Here is a 22597-nt window from a genome sequence, read left to right on the forward strand (position 1 = left end):
ATCCACGTCATTATTAGACACTCAGACCAATATTTCATTTACAAGTTTTATATCTCGTTTCAAAACTATTGCTATTCTCCTAACTGATGCTCACATAGTCTTATAACGTTGTGGCCAGGTTAATATGGAGTGAATAATAAGCGTCTAATAATGATGCCGATGTGTTTACATTGGAGTTAATGGAAAGTCTGGTGAGTCTCATACAGACGCTAAAGGGTGCCTTGTGCATCTGTATTAGATGCCGAGGGGCGTGGCAAAGCGTATTTGACGCTCTGGGAATGAGAATGGGTTGGTGTGAGTGTGTGTGTGACTAATTGCAGGAGTGGAGACAGGTGTGCAAGAGTCAGGCAACCAGCTGCCACTCATCATGATTAGCCCTGCCGGTTCAGACTCCACCATGTCGCCAGATCGTAGATTCTGTTCATGCCGTCAGTCACGCTTCAAGCCTTTTTTGATTCTTGTTACTGTTCCGTCAGTATTCTACCTTGAACTAATACCTGTTTCCCTGCGCCTGCAGTTAAATCTCAGCTTGACTCCAGCCTCTGTCTCCAGATCTCCTGCTTTGTCTGTCTCCCTCATCGGCTCAGCTCACCTCTCCGCTCTCTGGAACCCGCTCTGCACGGCTCCACTCAGTGTTCCCCCTGCCCTGCTTGGCCCAGCTTCCTGCCCAAGCCTCAGCCCCAGGTTTCCAGCTATCTGCCCAGCTCCTCTCCAGCCTTTTTTCCACAGCCCAGTTTATTCCCCAGCCCACATTACCAGCCCTAGAATAAACTGTCTTTTTACCTTACTCACGGCCTCCTGTGTCTGTGTCCTGCAATTGGGTTCACTAGCCTAGCCTTAAGATTAGGGCTGTTTGTAGTCCCTGAATGATTAAACCACACAAAAAATGTCACTGCGCAGAAATTATTGACCATTGATTAAGTCCCAGCACCTCAACTCTAAAAATCTCTATCCATCCTTATCCATGACACCAGAGCAGTGACATGCGCAATAATAATCAGTTAATAATTGATCAGACAGAATTTAAGGATGATTTCCCCCAAAATGAGAACAGAAGGTGACTCACAGACTATTTTATTATCTTTAAAGATATTGTGAAACTGACCTTTAAATGATGCAGACAAAGGGACTAAAATGCGTCCATTTACAAATACAAAAATAACTCAAAATGCATGTTTGGTTTTTTTCAATATTTACATTTAGAAACAGAAGGTGAGTACCCAAGCATTAATCTGTGCAAAATCTAATATCACATTTTTGTGTTTTTTCTTCATTATGAGTATTTATGGGTATGCATATTGATGTTTCATGTAATATTTAATCTAATCCTTTTGTGCCTGAATATGATTGCCTAACATAGATATTATTTGTTAATTCAACTAAATATTAACAGTAAAAAAAAGTTATTGTATCAGTAAACGGTAATGCAGCCGTGAAAAGAAAATATCTTCGCTCTATCATAAAAGTGTAATAACCACATTCCCAATGGATATCTAGTCCCATCTATACAAACCTGGCAGACCTCGATTCATTTAGCATTACTTGCTGTGGAGCTTTAAATCTTCAAAATGTATTATTAGTTTTATTACTTGCTTCTGATCATTTGTTTTAGATAATACTAGCCATCCACTTTACCCCGTATGGTGTATAATTAACTGCCAGGGCATGGAAACTGTCTACCGGGGCCTAATCACTTTCCTTTCATATTTATAGTATTTGTTAAGACAGTGGAAAAATACAAAGAGTTGGGGAGATGTGGAAAGGAAAGATCACATTTGGCTCCAACAAAGTCTCCCTGTCATCCAAACAGGTAAAAACCACTATCACACATGGAAATACAAACACGCAAAACCAAGAACACAACCCATCCACTCATTATTTGTTTGGAAGAAACACAAACATACCATGTCAAGAACATATAGGGGGTCCAACTAATGTGATTCGTAGTGTAAAAAGCGCTTTGAGTGGTTGGAAGACTAGAAAAGCGCTATACAAGTACAGTCCATTTACCATTTACAGCACCACAGCTCTGTGAAGATCGTATTTATGCTGGTGTTGATTTAGCCTGCAGCAGAGGCCCTTAACTGACACGTCAGTTCTGACAGAAAATCACACTGTAGAGCTAGAAGCCCATTTCAAATATCTGAACTAGAAATACTGCCTTGCGATTGTATGCCTCCGCCAACCAGTCTAGTCGCAGTTTACAGCCATATCTGTCCAGACTCATTTAATATTTGTAATGAAGACTTTGAAGGAATTTAATTAAAGGGATTAAGTGTATTTTTTTTGGTGAAATGGAAGTTATCACTATATTAACATGTATGTTTCCTCACTTAGAGACTGAGAAACTTTGTCATAATTAGTGTATGAATTCTTGAGTTATGCCCAAAAATGTGTTTTGTGAGGTCACAGTGACCTTGACCTTTGACCACCAAATTCTAATCAGTTCATCCTTGAGTCCAAGTGGACGTTTTTGCCAAATTTGAAGAAATTCCCTCAAGGCATTCCTGAGATATCACGTTCCTGAGAATGGAATGAATGGACGGACAGACAACCCGAAAACACAATGCCTCCGGCCACGGCTGTCCCCGGCATGGAGGCATAAAAAGCATATCTTTTAAGATTCAAGGAGTATGACTATATTTCCATAGCTGACATGTGAGTCTGTCAATTATTAATAAGGCATCTTGAATAACAAATCATACCCTCCGTGAGATGCTGTGTTCTTTTACAATTAGTTGTTTAAAAATCTACTATGGAACTATACAAGCGTGTGTTTTGTGGTACGATCACTTAAGTTAGCTTTCTATTTTGAACAGAATCAGGTGAGAAATGTGTGATATCTGTGGAACAAGCTCAACTTACATTAATTCTCAGCCATCCTCCGTTTCCAGAGGAGTTGAGCTGTATGCATTTTAGTCTGGTGTGTGAGAGCTGGTACGTGGTCATAAGTGTGAATTAGTGTGCATATTTATATGATGAGGGCAGGTGTGAGAGGTGTGTGAATGTGTGGATGCGAAGTGAACCCTACTCTAAGAAGTTTCTTCCCCTTCTTAAATGTGTGTATGCGAAGGCTGAGGGGTTCAAAGGAGACAGTGGTCTCATTACACAGGGGCTTCTTTGCTGCTCAGCGGGAGTTCGAGCAGTCATGCTTTGTCTGGAAAATAAGCATGTGCACCGACACATCATGTCCATTCTTTGAAGCAAGAACACTTGTATCACAGCCTTTTACCTCATAACCCACAGAACATGCAACGTGTTCACTCAAAGCTCTTTGTGATTAATTGGCACAACAGCAGCACCCTTCACGCAAGGTCAGACTTGGCAACTGCAATCTCTTGGACTGGACGTTCAATACTACACAAGCATGTGCTGCCTGGTGCTTAAAAATCACAGTGGATTGAGAAACACAAGAAGCAGAGTAACAACACTTTTTAAAATTATTATCAATAAAACAAAGTCAACACTTCCAGTGCAGCGCAGCAATTTAGCATCAGTGCATTATCCAGTACATCACAGTTCAGAATAGGCAATTCTATGGGTTCTTGTGGGAATCAACTACAACACTGTTAGAAATCAAAAGTTGTTACTTTTCTATGAAAAAAATCATCACACATGCATGAAGTTTTCTTTCCCTCTTTTTAGTTTGGTGTTTTTTCCCTCCAAACCTCCCATGTTTATTATGGTCTATTATCATTGGTCTTTCAGAGTGTACAACAATATCCTCCTATTATTACCTAATATAGAAACACAGCACTCTCCCAGATAATGTAATGATCGTGTAGGTTTATATTATGACCACTTTCAATTATTTCAACTTCATTTGTGAGAAATCACGTTTTGTCTGTGAGTTTATGGCGGATAGCTAAGAATACAATGCAATACCCATGAGCTTCAACTACCTCTGCTATGGAAAAGAAGCCAGTCAAAGGCACGAATCAGAGCAATAATAAATTCAAAACACTTTGTAGTTGCTTAATTCACTCAAAAGTGAACAAGAAATTAAAACCAAAACGACTCGCGCTGCAGACTGTAAAATCAGTTTTCTCAACACCATAATCTTTACTTTACACCCACCATTAGCAGTGCACCTTACCGAATTTTAAGCTCCGTGATTGATTGTGTCTTGCTGAAATGCACATTGGGAGTCATAGTTAAATTTCTACCCTGAAATTTTTATGTACACAATTTTGTACTTTTGACTTTTTACTAAAGAACCAGGTACTTTCTAATGCAATTGTTCATCTTTGTACTGATGATTTAACTGGGAGAGTTTCATGCCTATCCAAGCCGTAGAAGTGCTAAAACTGTAACATAACATCGTCTATGACTGCAGGTGATGCTTGGTGATCTACAATAGCTGCTACTACCATTTAGAACAGCATTTAAGTATATTACCTTGAGCATGAGCAGATCAGATTTGATATATTAATACCATGTGTGTTGGAGAGCTTTAACAATTCATTGTAGAACAACTGTATCAAGATCTCTGGTTTTCCACAATAATGTGAACTTCTCATAACCCTTTTACGCTCTTTTTCTTTACTCCTCCATCTTAGTGAGTTATTTACTTTCTCCTCAGCCCTGATTTTACCCCCTTCTGAGTCATACAGTCTGACTTCCTGCCAGTTTCCTCCTCTGAATCTCTTCGGTTCTTCCCCTCTGTGTCTGGTTTGCTCCCTTCTCTCACTGTCCTCCACCGTCTTGTTTTTAACACGAGGATGAAACAGAACTGAGCCGAGATGTAGGTCGGAGTGAATTCTAAATTCAGATTAGGACTTCTTTTCCAATTTGCATCACCGACGCACAAGAGAGGTGAAAAGACACCAGACCCAGTGTGACACAAGCAGACAGATTCATGTCAGACACATACTCTGCTCTCTGCTTCACTCTCTTTTTTTCCCCCCCAATCTTTGACATTCTTTCACTCTCATTCTCATTCACTTCACTCTCTCTTTAGCTAACCTTATCTCCCTCTTTGCTTTTCTCCGCTCGTTATTCCAACGCCGCTTTCCCTTGTCGCTTCATATGCCAACATTTCGCAATGTGGAATTTAATACCTGACTGTACTGTAAGCCATTTTTGTAATATGTTTTCTTCAAATAGGATTCCAAATAAATCTACAGAAGTGGATATAAATAAACAGAATACATATGTAATCTATGCATAATCCTCAACTTCAATATGAAAAAGCTATTTTCTTTGCTAACACTTGTTATCACCATCATATTGTGCAATACAACACAGCTTCTTTCTGCTGTAATGAAAAGCTGTTGAAAGGAATACTGGAAATGTAAGTTGTCCTGATGAAACAACAGCCTAACATATATCTGTGATGTCTTCAGTTAGACTCTGGTCACAGAATCATAAAAAGCAAAAATGCCAGAAAAATAATCTTTAGATTACAACTAAATGCCTAATCTTATCAGGATGAAACTGGATGTCATCATATATGTTCAGGGAATAAATAGAGGTATTGACATTTTCATTTCCAGGTTAACCAGTGGAAGAAAAACCTTAACATAGAAATGTCACAATCTGCTCCTCAGTCCCTCTCTGCAGCCCTATCTCTCTCATCCCCAGCCCTCTGCATTGCTCTCTGTCTCTGTCTCCAGCCCCTGCTCACTCCTCCCAGGCCATGCGCTTTCCTCCAACTCCCCAGACCTGCCATCCTCAAGCTGTCCACCAGATGCCCTCAGACTTTCCCTCCTTTCCCCATCCACACACCTGTTCCCACTTCTCATCAGTCCCGCAGTTACCTGGCCTACTCCGCCTATTCCTCACCTGCAACTCATTCTCTCATTAGCCACTCACTACTTATACTGGTCCACTTCCGTTGTTCTCTGCCATATTGTTAAGATGCCATACTTCATACCTTTGCTTTCTAGCCCCGGGTCTGTTATCTGTTGTTTGAAAACCTGAATGACACAGTAACTGACCTTGTGCATGTAAGGATTAAAGAGTATGTGTGTGTGTATTTGGATAAACCAATAGGAAAGATGAAGGAAGCAAGAAAAGATTGAAAGAGATGGACACAGAAACTGAGTGCACTGGAGACGCGGGAGGAATGATGAGGGTCAGGGGCATCTTCTAGAGGTGCACAGCTAAAATGAATGCTGAGTGATATGTGAGGCTGGACTAAATCAAGAGAGTGTGGGCTGAGGGAGATAGTGGGTAGATTTTCAGTAGGGTATCACATACATGCTTGAAGCAAGAGACAGTAAAAGCAACAGTAGTGTAGAGACTGAGAATCAGAAAGAGACCGAGAGAGAGTGTAAAAGGGAGGGATGGAAATCAGTGGGGCAGGTTGAAGGAGCAGTGTGTTATCCATCTAGTAAAGTGTCCCGCCTTATGAGTCAGCTTCCAGCTGCACACTGGATCTCCCTGTCGCTATGGCCCACAGAGCTATTTTTAGCATCACACACCCACCCTCAAGCACACAAATATATATGCATACTCACACACAGACACAGTTACACACATGCAATCAGGCACCCCAGATTCCCGCTGTCGACAAACAGATTCAAGTCACAGATTGCCAGACGCAAAAAAAAAGAGATTGAGAGACATTTAGATTGACAGAAAAATAGAAAGAAAGTGAAACACACAGTCAGAGATGAAAAGCTGAAATGTAGAGACGGATGCAGACAAAACAGAGTGTGTGACTCAGGAGGGGATAGCCCAAATTCAGGAAATCCTTCAGGGATTACACGACAGTTGTAACTTTATACTGCAACTGTTCATATAAAGATGGAGCAAGGTGAAGCAGGGTGCTATAATTAGTCAGTGTGCTTAACTGCACTGGAAAGCAAAGAGGGAAGGGAGTCAGGGAGAGGGCAAGACCAGCTCATTTAGCGACACACTGAGATAAAACAGAGTTCTAATTAGCTGGTGTAATGTACAAGGACAAGACTGGCTAAATAAACCTCTATTAAAGAGATTGTGAGTATTTCAAAATTTGAATGCCAAACTTAGGTCAAATTGTGAACTTACATTTGTATTAAAAATATATCCAAGAAAAAGGTCAGAATTTGCAAACCATGTTGGACTGTAGCCATGAGGGGCATATGGAAATCATATTTGACCTTTAGCATCTAAAACAAAACATTTTGGCACAAGGCCATGGTTCACTAGCTCATTGCCGTCATATTTCCATGTGCAGTTTTAAAGGGGTGGCCAGGGTGGCCAGTGCCACCCCTACAATCTGACTGGCCAGATGCCACCCCAAAATTTCTGCCATGTCACTGACATCCACCTTGCTGTGGGGCGGGTGTTTGGCCAGCACATTTGTTTCTACCAAGACACTGTGCCTGTATGGATGACAGAGGCATGAAGGGGCCCCCAACGGTTGACTCACACTGTCTCAAAATGTGGGAATCCCCCTTAACTGTGGTACCATTATAGCAACAACCAATACTAGGAACCCCCCCTAAGGGGCCCCATCTCATTGGTGTCTCTGTGACCAACGTTACATCCAGGTAACTACTGTTTGCATTACGCAAAATGGAGAGGAGTTATCTGTCCGTCCGAGGAGAAAAGAAAGCAGGAGTGGAGCAAGTGGAGCTGATAATGATAAATGATGATTGATGATAGTAAATGGTAAGCCAAAAAGTTAGTTAGCAAAGATACATGATGTCATGTAAGATGTAGCCTAGCTAACGTTTTAGGAGTTGGTAAGAACTTGACTAATGTTATCTATCAAGCTAACAAAATTTAGCTCGCTAGCTATTACCTTGAGATTATATGAGACTGATTAAAACCTAATCTAAACTAAATAAATAGTTTTAGCTTGGTAAGGTTTGTGAAACCAGTCTGCGAAACTGATTTAAAGTTAAGTAAATCAAATGGAATAAATTTTTAAAAATAGATGATAGGATGATATAAATTAAAAAGGCCTGAATATATTCTGAATATACTTCGTGAATATGCTATTGCTGCTTAGTATTATAGCTATTCCTTATCTCTCCCCAGGGACATTGGGGAAGTTCCTATCATCAACAAAAAAAAAAAAGGGAACCAGCCCTCCCTCCAGGACCTGATCCTGATGAATGTGAGTTCATTACATCCTGATGGCACAGATAACATATGCCATGTCCTCTAAAAATCATCATGACAATGTGTTGTTACTTTTTCTTATCAGGTCCATCAACTTCCACCTGTTAAGTAGTCAGATAAGAAGATTATTAAATTTGTTTTTTCTGCTAACATTAGTCCTTTTTACTTTATACTTAAGTTGTTTACATTTATCTTATTTCATTGATCTTGTTTCTTTAATATTAAACTGTGTTTTTATTGTAACTAAGGACTTTATTTGTTTTTTGCTGTTAATATAAATGTGTCAAAATAAAAATGATCAGATTATATAAATGCTTTTGGATTAATATCTGATTATTTAGTGTTCTGGGGAACATAATGGTAATGAAAGTTGGTCAGAAGGGCCCCGTGGGATTTCCTGCCTGGGGCCCCATCAGACTCTAGAGTTGTCTCTGGATGTCTGTGTCTGGATGTCCTCCTCTCACAGTCTGTAAATTCTGGATTATGATTATTACAGGTGCTGGTGATATGAAAATGCCACTTGTTTAATCCAGATCAGAGATAAATACAAATACTGTACAATATCTGCACTTGTTAAACAGATGCCTATAACTTCCACATAGAAGTGCTGCTGGTGCTATTGTTGACATTGCACTGTTCTCTCATCTATGTTTCTATAACCTCTGATTGCACATTAACAAGGTATCGTTTTCTTACTGCATCAGTCATGAGCCTTGATATCATCCCCAAATCATAACATACATTGACTTATCATAATAATCACTACTTTTGCTGTTATTTTCACACTTGTCTTGCAAGCTTATTTCATTACCATCAGCTCTTTGAATGGCTTGTTACGGATTCACAACCGCACTTGCATACTTGCACAGCTTTAGTTATAGATCAGCATTATTTATTATAATAAAGCTCAGGAACCTGAAGATGGTAATACATAAGATGATAATGGTAATTGTTGCTTTGTCCAAAAATCACATTCACACTAACTCTGTAATGATGCATGTCATTTATCCAGTCACTTCATGCTAGTCTCCTCAAATTTACAGAACAAGCCTGTAAATTGGTGTTATGTTGGTTTACCATGGCAGGGATTGCCTAACACCTTGCAGTTTGTTCTGCAGAACAAAATCCATGACTTTAACAGCCTTAAATATGGTCAGAACCTGTTTTTTATTCTTTATCCAAAAAGATTATTATATTAGTATATGCTATAATGTACAGTATAGTATATAATTCAGATCAGTCATTTTGAGATCATTTAGAGGAAGAGAGAACTCAGGGTTTGCATAATGTATTTTTCTTTGGTAGAGCATGTGACTACTTAATAGCCTCAACTTTTGTAAATGAGTTCGAAAAAGGTCCCATTTATTTGTCATTGTTAATATTCGCCTACTTGACTATAAATAAATAAATAAATAAATAGGAGACTGACCATCACGTATGCATGTAGCCTATTACTTTATGTTTTAACCTAGTATTAGTAAAATATTAATGCATATAAAAAATTCTGTGTGCTGTGCACACACATAACGATACATTGTGACCACCTCTAGACAGCTCTTTGCCACCCCTGGGACACCTGATTTAAAATTCCTAGAACCACCTTCATATTTCCGCCACGTTCCTACAATATTTCTATTCTACAATCCAACTGTACAACCACTGAAATCTAATAAAAGAAGGTGCAGATTAAGTCTAAACTCTCAGCTGCTTGTGATTACTTTACATCTATAATTCTGATAATCATTTTACTCATCACATATATAGATCAAGTTCTTTGATCAGCTGTAAAACACTTATGTACAAACCATGACCCAACTGAATTTCATCAAGAAACATTATTATGTAACCAAATAAACATAAGCCTATCTGTCAGATAGAAGTTTTTATGAAGATCATTAAGACAAGATCAGTAAGTTTTCATCTAATTTGAGCTCTAACAGGATAAATATGTAACTAACCAAAATCGATGCAAGCTCAGTAACTGCTTACTCAGTCATAATAAGCCCAACTGGTTGAATCTCCATGCAGTTTTTGAGTTAATAGGCAAAATCTCTCAACCAAATCAGAGTTCAAAGAAGTTCCCAATTCCCCCTCCTTCTCATTCAAAATGGGACTACATGAGAAATCAGTCAAAACTTTATTTCAGTTTGTGTGTACAGTGTCTATGAGTGTGTGCTTGTGAGACCTCAGGCAAAATATCCCAGATGATGTTTCAGAAACCCTAAAAACCATTTAAAAGTAGAAGGCAGCTCATTTTCTTCCTTACTGCACCACAGAGAGAGAGGGAGAAAGAGAGGGAGAAGAAGAGTGAGAAAGAGAGTGACCCAGTTAGAGAAAATTTAAATAGGGATTCCATTTAGAGGGCCACATTAATTGGAGCAGATGCCTTCTCAATTATTAAGAGGCCTCCAAGGGTGTTAGCACGAGCTAAATTTATCCCGCACGGCTTTGACTGGGCTTGTCCAATCTCATACAGCATCTGCAGACAGAGGGAAGAAACATGCATGATGTTTCATACACCAGTGTTCACACGTCACAGGCGCTGAAGCTCACAAACACACATACACACACAAAGGAGACTCAACTGGCTCTGATGAGGCCATGCTTTTTGCCCAGTGGTTGTACTAATAGACATAAAAAAAACAAGCCAAATATGTGAATGGAGACATATGCTCAACTCTATCTAAACACACATACACAGACTCACAAACTGCCCTAAAAGTATTCCCTAGAGAGGAGACACAGTCTAAAATAATTTACCAGTGAGTCAATGGCCCATCTCCCTGGCTCCATCTCTGGCCATTTGAGCCATAATGGTTTCCTAGTTTCCACCAACCTGCGCTGTAATGAACCAGCAGCCAGAAACTGGTCCCGTGAGGGCAACACTCGAGCCCTGATAGAGCATCGGACAAAATGGGAGAGGAGGCAGAGAGCGAGGGAGAGAAGCAGTGAGAGATAGTTCTGCACCATTTCATACATTTATTAATAACCTCTCTCTTCTCCTGTGTCATGAAAAAAGAAAACCTAAAGAGATTCAGAAAATGACAGGCTCAACTCTGACATGAAGATGATAAGGGATTTTTTTTTTTTTCCTGACTGAAGATGAGAACAGGAGTCAGTTTGTGATTAATTCATTGTCTCAATGACGTAAGCTGGTGGCCTGAAGCCGGTAAAAGGAGCTGTAAATAGCACATCTCTATGAGAAGCAATCTAAGCAAACTGGAGGCATCACTCCAGAGAAAATGCCTTGAGGAACACTAATGAAATTGTTTTGTTTTCCACTCTCCCTCGGCAATTTTTTCACAACCATTGTGCACAAATGTCTGCATTTTAAACAGCCAGTCCAGCATTTGCATTTGATTCTTTTTCACAAGAACTGTAAACCCCGAAGGCTGCTAACGTGACCTGATCTGCAAATATGAAAGTATATGTGAACATTTTTACAAAATTCCTCCCATGTTTGTCAGACGTAAATGACATAGACTGTAAATAAGTAAATAACAAGAATTATTTATATGTATTTTTATATTTATGTTACGACCAAACATCAACATCAATTTATCACAGAAACACCGCAGTTTGCTTAAATATGCAGGTGTATTTGGACACACACGCCCCTTGAATCAGGTTGTGGGTTGCCAGGTTGCCAGGTTGCGGTGACAGATGGGTTGAAATTATATGTAGTGTGTAGATTGTGTCTGTAGATTGTGTTTCATAGACGATTTGGCAACTTGGGTAATGTCTGACAAACATACACAACTTATGGATCCGTGTATGATGATTATTCATAACAAAGTCTGAGAGCCATGCAAATTACAGGAGTTTCCCGGGAGAAACAACAAAACGGGAAGGCGCTGGGAGATGGCCTTGAAATACGGGAGAAACCCGGGAAAAAGTGGAGTCTGGTCATGTGCCAAATATAGCAGTGAGCCAGGCCATCACTGTTTGGTACTCAGCATCAAAGAGAGGCATTGGGGTTACAGCAGACTAGTGTCATTTTACATTTAACCGACTGAACGAATGAGAGCCGTGTGGGGAGAGAACACCACATAAATTCTTTTAAAAGGCCACATCAACTATTAAGAAGACTATCTCGTCTGTATCTGAGAAAACCTATGGATGAATGGATAAATAAATGCATAAATAAATGAATAAACTTTTGGCAAGGCATTTAATCCATAATGTTAAAAGTTTAATAGCATTTTCTTTGTTGAATTTAAGGTCATGCAACGTGGGAAGTCCAAGGTCTTCATTCAATCACTTGTCTTGCGTAGTCTAATCAATATGTTGTATGTCTAGAGAACACACACACACACACACACAGATGCAAAGAAAAGCATAATTATATAATTGTACATCCATTGCGCACTTATGGAAAAGCATCACGAAAGCCAAGACAGAATATCTGGAAAAACAGCAGCTAATCTTAATGGCAGAAATGTTTGACTTGCATGTCAATGACTAAATTGTGTTCTTTGCTAATAACACAACATGGGGAGTTCAGTCAAGGTTGTTAGAAGTCCTTTGTTATTAATAATATGAGAGGAATTAGAAATATTTTCCAAAATGAGATGAAACATCTGTGCCTCATGCTGTTCTTACTCAGCAAACGAGGTGAGCTGCCATACACTGAGACCCAGAGCATGATGTGCAATTTAATGCTAATTTTCCGCCTATTCACTCCACGCCGCTCATTACATAGACAACTGGTACTCCACCTAGATTTATAGAAGCCAATTAATCTGTGTCAGGGAGGTGAACACAAAGACAGTGCAAGGGAGACGGGAGGGCATATGCACTCACATATGAACACACAAAACACACAGAAAGTTTGTCTACATGAGAGATTGAGAGAGTGCTGTTGATAATGAGGCCGATGTGAGTCATTGTGTGAATGTGAGATGCAAAGTTTTCTAGGTTCTGTCTGGTAGCTGTTAAAGGTAGAGACGGAAGGAAATGAAAGTCTTTCACATTGACATGCCTGCCTTTAATCTAGCACACTCTTATTTTACTTTTTTCCCCTGTAGCCATTTTTAGTATCTCACACTTGTCTTAATCCACTTTCTCTCTCTTGCTCATCATCTTCTTTCTGTCTCCTCCAGTCCCTCCTCTTCCTCTGCCATCTAAGAGGCATCCCACAGAGTGGGGAATGAGGAAGAGGTCAGCAAAATATCTGGGCTATTCACCACCTCTACTTTAACATCCACTGTCCATTTTCTCTCTCAACTCCTCCTCTCCTCCTCTGGACCTTGACCCATTCCCCTCTGTCACATTCTGCTCCCCCTCCTCCCTCCTCTTCCCCTCACTCCACCTCTCCTACTTCCCATTTTGGAATGATTGATGACCATGATGCTTTGCTCTTGGGCAGTTTATTAACTTCATGGAGCGAGGCTAGATAGGCACTCTGTCTCACACTTTTTTTTTTTCTTTCTGTCTATACTTTCTGCTTGGTCGCTGTCCCTCTTTCTCTCCCTCCAGACCTCCTACTCCCTCTCCTCCTTCGTCCATCAACCTCATCTTTCTAACCCTTTACCATTCTCCTTCTCTGTCTTACACTTCAACTTTCTCTGCTCCCATCCATCCCTCTTAGATGCTGGACAAAAAACAGCTGAAGACGATCAATGTTTAGCGTGGTGACGTACAGTATATCTTAGCACATCTGTGTGTGTGTGTGTGTGTGTGTGTGTGCGCGCGCGCTCCCCTTTCCCGTTCATGTGAGTGGCATGGTTGTAAATTTGCTTTATGTTGTCATTACTTACTAGGGAGCAGCAGGAACACTTCATGGGAAGCGCTGGTTGCGTTCAGGGCATGTGAGTTACGACTGGGCGTAAGATCGCATTTGTTGACATGTAAATGCTGTATATACAACCGTGAATATATCTACACGCTCTGACATTTACACAGAGCAATGCGCAACCCACGCAAGCCTAAAGTGCATGTGGTCAGGTACACACCCCATTGGTCATGTAATGCCACGTTAAGGGAGACAGAGGGCATGTTGACAGGCTACACTGTAAGTAAATGGTATTAGTTATTGTGTCCATTACCGTTTGTCCTTGAAACTACCAAACCATTTTATTTTGTGTGCGTGGAAGGATATTTTATGTATACATCTATGTTTATTATTTATTTATATACTTCAACAGCAAACATAAGCATTGTACAGGTATATCCAATCAACAATCTGATGCTGCAGATCATATTATTAAAAGCAAATTTGCAACTTGCTCATGTTCGTGTCTCATTCTTGCAGTACAAGGGCAGCAGCGGCTTTGGGTGGCTGTGACTCAGGAGATAGAGCAAGTTGTCCACTAATTGGAAGATCGGCAGTTCGATCCCCGGCTCCTCCAGTCCGCATGTCGAAGTGTCCTTGGGCAAGATACTGAAGCTCCCGAAGGCTGTGCCATTGGTGTGTGTGTGTGTGTGTGTGTGTGTGTGTGTGTGTGTGTGTGTGTGTGTGTGTGCACGTGTGAATGAGCATTAGAACTCCTGATGAGCAGGTTGGCACCTTGCATGGCAGCCTCTGCCATTGGTGGTCGGAAGACCAGAAAGGCGCCATATTAATGCAGTCCATTTACCATTTACAACCATCCAGAAGCCCAGTCTGACAGCACCAAGAGGTTCAATATTAGTAGCTGTAATAATGTTCATAGCAGCTGTGGTAGGAATATGGTTATTGTAATGGAGGTTTTCACAGGCTACGGTCAACATGACAAACTACTAGGCTACATATTGCACCTGAGGTTAGAGTATGAAAGAGAACAGACTAGCAGAAAAATGGTTTGAAAGACAATGTCTGAACAGATTTATGGCTGGATTAAAAAAAAGGGTTGAGACAGAAGCCTGAAAGGAAGTTACAAAAATAGAAGGACAGATTTCAGCAATTGACAATAGAGAAAAATATATAGAAGACATAAAAGCAGACTAAATGAATAAGTCTGTAAGCCCAACATAAGCACCCAAAGCCTAATGTAACCCTATCTGTTCTACTTAGTAATCCATGTAAGCATCTACTTGTTACTATAGACCACATTTGACAAGGAGTGACTAGAAGATATTCCATACTGCAGTACTCTGCCAATTTTTGCCTCTTTGCAGCCTGTTGTTGGCTTGCACAATCCTTGCCATTTGCTGTCTGTGACTCTCACCAACAAGCTGTTCATCACTCACAGGACTCCTGCTGTATGATTTTTTTTTTTTTTCTGTCTTCTGATCAGACCGCATTTAAAGTCACACACTTTACCCAATCTAATCTTCAGACTAATGGTAACTAAAATCTTGTTGTTCCGGGTTTTTTTTTTTAACATACCAAACACACACAATCCACTATCTGTTAGAGTGATACAGGGGGATACTGTGCTGGATACAAGACAACTGAATGCAAGCTACTGCTTTTTCGTAGCAGCTCTAAATCTTTCTGTGTCTATGCACATGAGCTTTACCCGCTCTTTTTCCCTGAAGAGTGTCTGGTGTATCACATTGGGTTTTGTAGATAAAAGCTTTTGTCAAATAGTATATATAATTATATAATTTTAATACATTAGAGAGATGGCAGGATTGCAAGACAGGCTTGCGTTTTATGTCCAATTCCCAGACAGAGGTAAAATGTTCTATTGAAAAGAAAGAACATCTCCAAGGCTTCTCTTTTCTTTGCTTGGTCTGCAGGGGAAGAGTGAAAATAGAAGGAGAGCCAAAAGAAAAAAAAAAAAAAAACGATTAGGGGAGGGGAAAGTGGATGATTGAGACCAATACCTCTTTCAGCACTGAGTCAATGACGTGGCCCCCTGCTGGAGATCTCTTACACCCCCTGCCTCCTTCTTTCCTGCCTCCCCGATTTGTTCAGACTTCATCTCTTTGTTTAGTCCATGCATCAGCACTTCATCACTCTGCTTTCACTCTACACAGAATCACTCATTTCCCCTTTTTGTTTGTTTGTTCCTTCCAAATTTTCTTTGCTTTCAATTTCTCCTTCCAAATCCATCACTCAGCCTCTCCCTCTGTTTTACTACTTGCCTTCCAATCCTATGTTTTCTTTGTATCTATCTTCTTTGTCTCTGTATATTATGAGAGCTCTGTTATTTTTCTGTACCTCTTATTCTCTCTGTTGTCTTACTCTCTTCACTGAAGACCTAGTTTTGTCCTCCCACTCCTCTGAAGCTTTTATTTTCTGACTCAACCTTGAACCTCTCTCCTCCCTCCACATTACTGATCCAAAAAGAACAACATGGCAGGCACACAAATATTACTACTGCTATTGTTTTTCTGCCCAATTAAATCAACTGACGTATGTGTGGAGTTGTTTAATTTATACAATGTTCACATCCCAAATCCTCCAATTAATGCAAACAAGATGCCAAAGGATGTGCTTCCATATTTACATTGTGTTTTTAAAACTGCCTTTAAAAATATCACAGCAACATAATAACATTTTTTTTATGTATGAACACTCTGGCCTCTAATTTTTTTGCCAGCACAAAGTTTATAGCACCTGTTTGGAAATTCTGTGGCTCTAAACAAACCTGCTTGTGCTGATGTGGTTGGAATGATGGAGCTAATGGAGTTGTGCATGTGTTTTTGCCTGCAGATAACCTCTTATCACAAACACAAGCACCAAGAGCAATTTCATGGTTTTAGTTGGCTAACATTCACACACAGACCTGTCCAAAATCATGTAAACCCTTTTATGTACACTACTTCCTGGCTGCCAAGGTGTGATATTACCACGATGTCCATGGACAGGAGGGAACTCCAAATCATTTGCATTTAAATACAAGCGACTGTAGTTGATGTGTGCATCAACAAACACTAGGAGGTGTCTGTGAGGAAGGCGGCGTTCATATTAACAATATCATGGTTAGCATTCTTCCAATAAAGCAGTGAAATGGGTACTACATGGGGGTACACTCAAAACATTTTTGGTTGGACACGTACAATAAACAATTGATAGAAAAGATAACAATGACATTTGCTGTAGGGAGGCAGTAAATAGAACAAACAAGTTTTCTGTTTTCTTAACACACTGACAATCAAGAATTGTTTGCAGACAATGTTTCACAAAATATATAATGTTTCCCCTAGCAGGCATACTAACTTGCCAGATTTATGAATGGGATTTGGTAACTTACTCTGTGCAACAAAGGAGGGTATTGGGGTAACTGTTTACTGAAGCTATAAATGGATTTGCGCATTGTAACGTCAGTGAAAAATACTAACCAATGCCTGTTTATGCTATTTCATGAATAATAAAAATCTGTGTAGATGTGGCAATTAAATCAATAAAAAACACTAACCGGTGTGGGACAATAGACCATATTAACAAACTTGGCTTTCATTTTTTTTAACCTACTGCCTCCCGATGTAAGGTGCCCATTTCCCTGTGCACTGCTAGCTTTGCAACTGCTTATTTCACTGTTGACTTGAAAGCGCAGACGTACACTACCTCAGTGACACAATATGTAATCATGTGTCTGCAACATAAAATGTGATTGTCTTTCATTTTTTATTGCATTTGTTAACTTTCATTTGATTGAATTAATGAAAACATGTGACTGCAATTTTCAAGGTGAATTTTAATGCTGTTTTTGGCTACTAAGAGAGATGTGGAAAGACTGTGCAGCTGTATAGTCAGTGTAGTCCCTGATAGACCCTTTGCAAGATAAACTGTTGAAATCGCATAATGTTATTCACTCTCTCTCTCTCTCTCTCTCTGTCCCTACATTCTAAAAATATATCTCGTGAGTCAGCCATCATATAGACTGCAGTCTTTCCCTTATATTCCAGTTTTTTATGTCCATAATGTTCGCACCTGCTCAAGCATGATCAACATATACCTAAACTAAGCTTAGTTTTAGTTCAATGAAAGACTGTGTTTATTGTTAAACATTTGCATTGTACACACATCCACATCTTCATCCTGACTGAACACAGCACAAAGCACAGGCTCTGCTACTGTCTGATGTCTACTTTTCTCTCACACACTCACGTTCCAGCCTTATGTATTAGTGCCGCGAGACATGAAGCTCCCTGTGATGTCATGGTGGCCAAATAATACCAGTTACCGATGTATGCTGACTTTTGTCTGAGTTTTATTCAATTAGAATATATACATATATACACATATATTTCATTTTGAATTGAAGTGAGTTATGAGCAAATTTCAAGATAAGGATTTTTCATTTATATTATGATGTACAGACAACTGCACTGCAATTGTTATTTCTTGTATCTATATTTTTGGCTGTTGGGTAAAGGAAACACTCTCTTCACTTCTCCCTTGTGCTGTATGTTCTATATTATCTTAATTCCATCTTCTGCTTCTTCATTTTTTACTTTTCTTTTGCCTGTGAACTATTTTACCAGACATCCTTTGCTTCTTGTCCTACCTCTCCATTTCCACTCTTTTTTAATATTCTGCTTTATGCCATTGGGCAGCTGTCCTATATTTCCATTCATCCTTTCCTTACGCATTCCTCTGAGTCTAAGGAGAGAGACATGATCTGCACAATGCTCACATATGCACACTTAAAACTACACACCATGTGCAGCTAAATATAAACTAGAGTCTAAGAGCCTACCTATCACATTACCCAACATATACAGTTTACCTTACTTCCCTTGCAATTAGGCTAAATACATAGTATCCAGATTTGTGCATAGGCAAAATGCAGATTGCAATGTCACAACAAAGTAAGCCAATGCAAATAATAAAACACAGCTATGTAATTTTGTTCGGAAACAACACATTAGATTCTCAGTTTATTTTCTGCAGTTGATTATTATGAACAACTAAAATTGTTGGTTCATACTGATTAGGGTCTTAACATACTGGGGAAAACTACATGTCAGTCTCTCTGCAGTCAGTAGGATTTACAGTTGAAAAACAATGAGAAACCATCCTCACAGCTACAGCGGCTTCACCTCAGGTGATTACAGAAGAAATAAGTGCGGAGCACAATGCTGAATTGAATTTGGCTTCATTGTAGAATGATCATGCATTCTTTACCAGGCTATTCCTACCTGACCTATTTCTGGTAAAATCATGCAAAGTATGACTGCCTGGTTGAGCTGTGTTTTCTTTTTCTTTCCTCTTACTCTGTCTCCATTTCCATGCAGGAATTCAATGAATAGACGACACATTGTAAATTTGTTTATGTTTTTTTCTTGATTAATAAAACCATTGTTCACCATGAGGCTGTACTGTATGTATGACATATAAAGCAGGCTCACCTCTAGCTAGACATGTTTTATTTCTTCAGTCCTTTGCACATAAATGCATGCTTCTCCCATGGTAATGGACATGCTTACATAGTTCCAGTGATGGGTTTTGACAGTCTCATTTGCAGTCACTGTGGAGCAGTTTGTCTAAAGAATCAATTAACATTCGAGGTGGCGACGGCAAAGTGAAATACAACCTGACCCTCTCAACTGAGGGTACAGCAAATTGAAATATTTTTTCAGCAGCCTACACTTTATTTATTCATCTCAGAATGTTTTGTTGAGCAAACTGATCTTCTGCAGTAGCTCCGTCTTCGGGGTCAGTCGCAGTTACACACACTCAAACTTGGGATCAACCCACCGTCTTCTATTGTGGCCCACTGAGCTGCTCCACCAGAGCTGCTGAGGGTTAAGTGCTTTTCTTACTCAAGGGCACCGCTGCGGCAGGGGAGAGCATGATTCATTCAATTTCCCCACCCAAGAGTTTTACCTTAGAGGTTCAAGGCTTTGATATGGAAACCTTCAAATTACAAGTGTGCTTGATGTAAAATTGATTTCACAATAGTTTGGGGATGAGACAGGGAGAGGGTGGATGTCACTTGAAGCTCCAAATAATGTCATAAACATCATTAATTTCTTTCCTAAAATTGCAAATCACAGTAAGTAATTGTGTTGTAAGTTGTAAGAAGTACTTACTGTGGGTCATTTTTTTAGGTTTTGAGAATGTTATCCGTCAAATATAATTTTTACATAGCTATGAGGGTTGACAGAAGAATCTTACTGTGCTAGTTCTAATCCCAATCATTTAAAATGTGTGTCTACAGTACTACTAAACACTGCTGCTTTATCTAGTATGAGTTTTTTTTTCTCCCAAGGATGAAAATTAGAGTGTTGGCAGGTTAGGTGAAAAATATGACTTTTGTGATTAATCACCAACAAAACTGACAATATAACGAGACATATTACAGGTGAAGTTTTCTTCTTTCAGTGGGGAATTCTATGTGGACTCATTGAACCAAAGTCTTCTGCAGCTTTTAGGAAATTCTGCCGAGCTCTAGTTATCTGCAGCAAAGGCCCTGATGAGTAATGAGGTTTGAAATTGTGATGAAAGAAAACCAAGTCTGGTGCGTTTACTTGTCAAAAATTGAAATGTCTTCATCGTGGTTGTAGATCTTATAAAGATACACTGCGATTTCAAAGTTTTATTTCCTACACTCACTAGTTACAATTCAGCAATATTAGATGCATTTAAATGAAGCAAAAAAGAATGTAGTGGTTGTCTCTCGCCACGGCATCCTTATAGCAGCTACTCCTTTCTGTGTCTGTTATTTCTCCAACTCAGAATGTGATTAAGCTCTTTCAAACTTTTTTGAGAAATTGGACTTTGCTTTGAGGCCAAGGCCCAGTATGGTTTGTTTAAAATGTACCACTGTGTAGAATACCTTTTCAGCCAAAATATCTTGACATGTCAACAAAGGTTCAAATATTTAAAGAGGATTGAAGATTCAGTCATATTATTTTAAGTTATCCAAGTCCATCCACACCTTCAAAGCAGATTAAGGGCCTAAATCCTAAAGGTTTGCCAAGATTAGGGATTAGGGGACAGAGGGAGGGACAATGAAAACGAGAGAACAAACTGAATATCTAAAAATTGTATGGAACTGTAATTTGATTGATGGTTTTAATCCCAGTTTCAGTCAGATTTATTTGCCCTGGTTTGTTAAGTTTCGAGTCATTTTAGGAAAAATTTGAAGCACATAAACAGACATTGTACACACTGCAATCTCAGAACTATCAAGCCTATCTGCCTGTCCCTCAGACAATCTACAGAGGCATCTTTATAAAACTTTTAAAAGCTGTAATTTATTTGAAGTAGAAGCTTGTTCTGTAGATGGCTTTGTATAATCTCCCAATTCACTTGCTTGCTGTTCTGTGAAAACGTTTGTTTCTGCTGCTGAAAGTAAGTGCCTCCATCCACACAAAGAGCTTAACCACAACATCTCAGACCTCTCTCTTTCTCTGTCTCTTACTCTCTGTCTACCTCACCACCACAAACACACAAACAAACGCGCCCACACACACACACACACATTTAATAAAACATGTCCTTTTCCCAAGTTTTTACCTCCACATCCGTGCCTTCTGCTCTGTCCACTCTCACCATCTTTTTTTTGTTTCTCCCACATGATATCGCTCGGTCAACCTGATCTTATAAAAGATTCACCGACCGTTTACATGCACCAAATCACACCGCATGCATTATGCAATGCAGCTATGGGTGTAGCTCTCTAATCCCCTTCCCCTCTGCTCTTTGCTCTCTTCTTCTTCCTTTCTCCTTTTTTGCTACCCCGCAAGACTTCAAACAGCTGCATTTCTTTGCCATTTACCATCCTTTACTACTTCTGCCATTGAAAATCCAGTTCTTTTACTTTCTTCTTTCTCCCTTTATGTTTTTGATCCCCCTTTTCATGCGATTCTGCTTCCGGTGAGCCCCTCAACCCCACCCCCCTCTAATTTCCTTCCTACTTTGCTTTCTTCCTATTGCTAGAGGTGAAACGTGTGACTCTTGATACTGCTGCATCATGAAAAGCTGACAGTATAGAGCCAGACCACCCACTGAGCTCCAACTGCAATTTCTCTATTTCACTCACTCTGTTGATCTCCTTTCTCAGATCCTAAATCTCTTTCTTAACTCTTTTCTGTTTCCCTCTCTCACTGTTTCCATCTGTCGCTGTCAGTGAGTCCTTTTACTCAGTATATATTGTTTCCAGCATCGTGATTTGTCAGTTGTTCATCTTCATCTCAACATCGGCTCAAACTCAACTTAACTATAATTGCTCTGTGTATACGGCGCAATGTGAAATATGTACGTCAAAGCCAAAAGACCCCTTCAGCCCTTAGGCCTAGAACACACTGCCTGCATAAGCAGCGTGTGTGCATCACAGAACCTCTTGCTTTTCATTTCGGCGCCCATGTTAACAGGTTAGAGCAGCCACACAGCCCATGTGAGCCTTGTGTCTCACGCGTGGCTGCAACTCATCTTTTTTTTTTTTTCTCCGTGTGACGCATGCAGTTCTCAGCAAAGATAGAAAATGAAAATGATCGGTTGATAGTCCTATCAACATCATGTCAGCAACATTACACCTTTCACTATAATTTCAATGTCTATATCTATAGAATACGTCACAGACCTGTAAAATATATAAGGTGTCACCACTGCAGGTCAGCCTGCATGGTGCACACTGGGGCAGAGAGCCTCTCTGGTGGGGAACTCCAGTGCAGAGAGTCGGTGACACACGGAGCTTCTTTTCTTGACTCTTGCTTGCTT

At 39.8% G+C, this 22597-nt stretch overlaps 1 protein-coding gene and 1 long non-coding RNA gene across 2 annotated transcripts in view; one reads left to right on the forward strand and one right to left on the reverse strand.

The window, feature by feature from the left end:
- Positions 1-22597, reverse strand: part of grid2 (glutamate receptor, ionotropic, delta 2) — a 554413-nt gene that overhangs the window by 474592 nt on the left and 57224 nt on the right. The window lies entirely within an intron of this gene.
- On the forward strand, positions 5865-8199 carry LOC121904268. The gene is made up of 4 exons (XR_006098198.1): positions 5865-5948; positions 7479-7599; positions 7972-8050; positions 8141-8199. It is a non-coding gene; the product is annotated as an uncharacterized LOC121904268 (long non-coding RNA).

Source organism: Thunnus maccoyii, chromosome 9, assembly GCF_910596095.1.
Source record: "Thunnus maccoyii chromosome 9, fThuMac1.1, whole genome shotgun sequence".
Classification (NCBI taxonomy): domain Eukaryota; kingdom Metazoa; phylum Chordata; class Actinopteri; order Scombriformes; family Scombridae; genus Thunnus; species Thunnus maccoyii.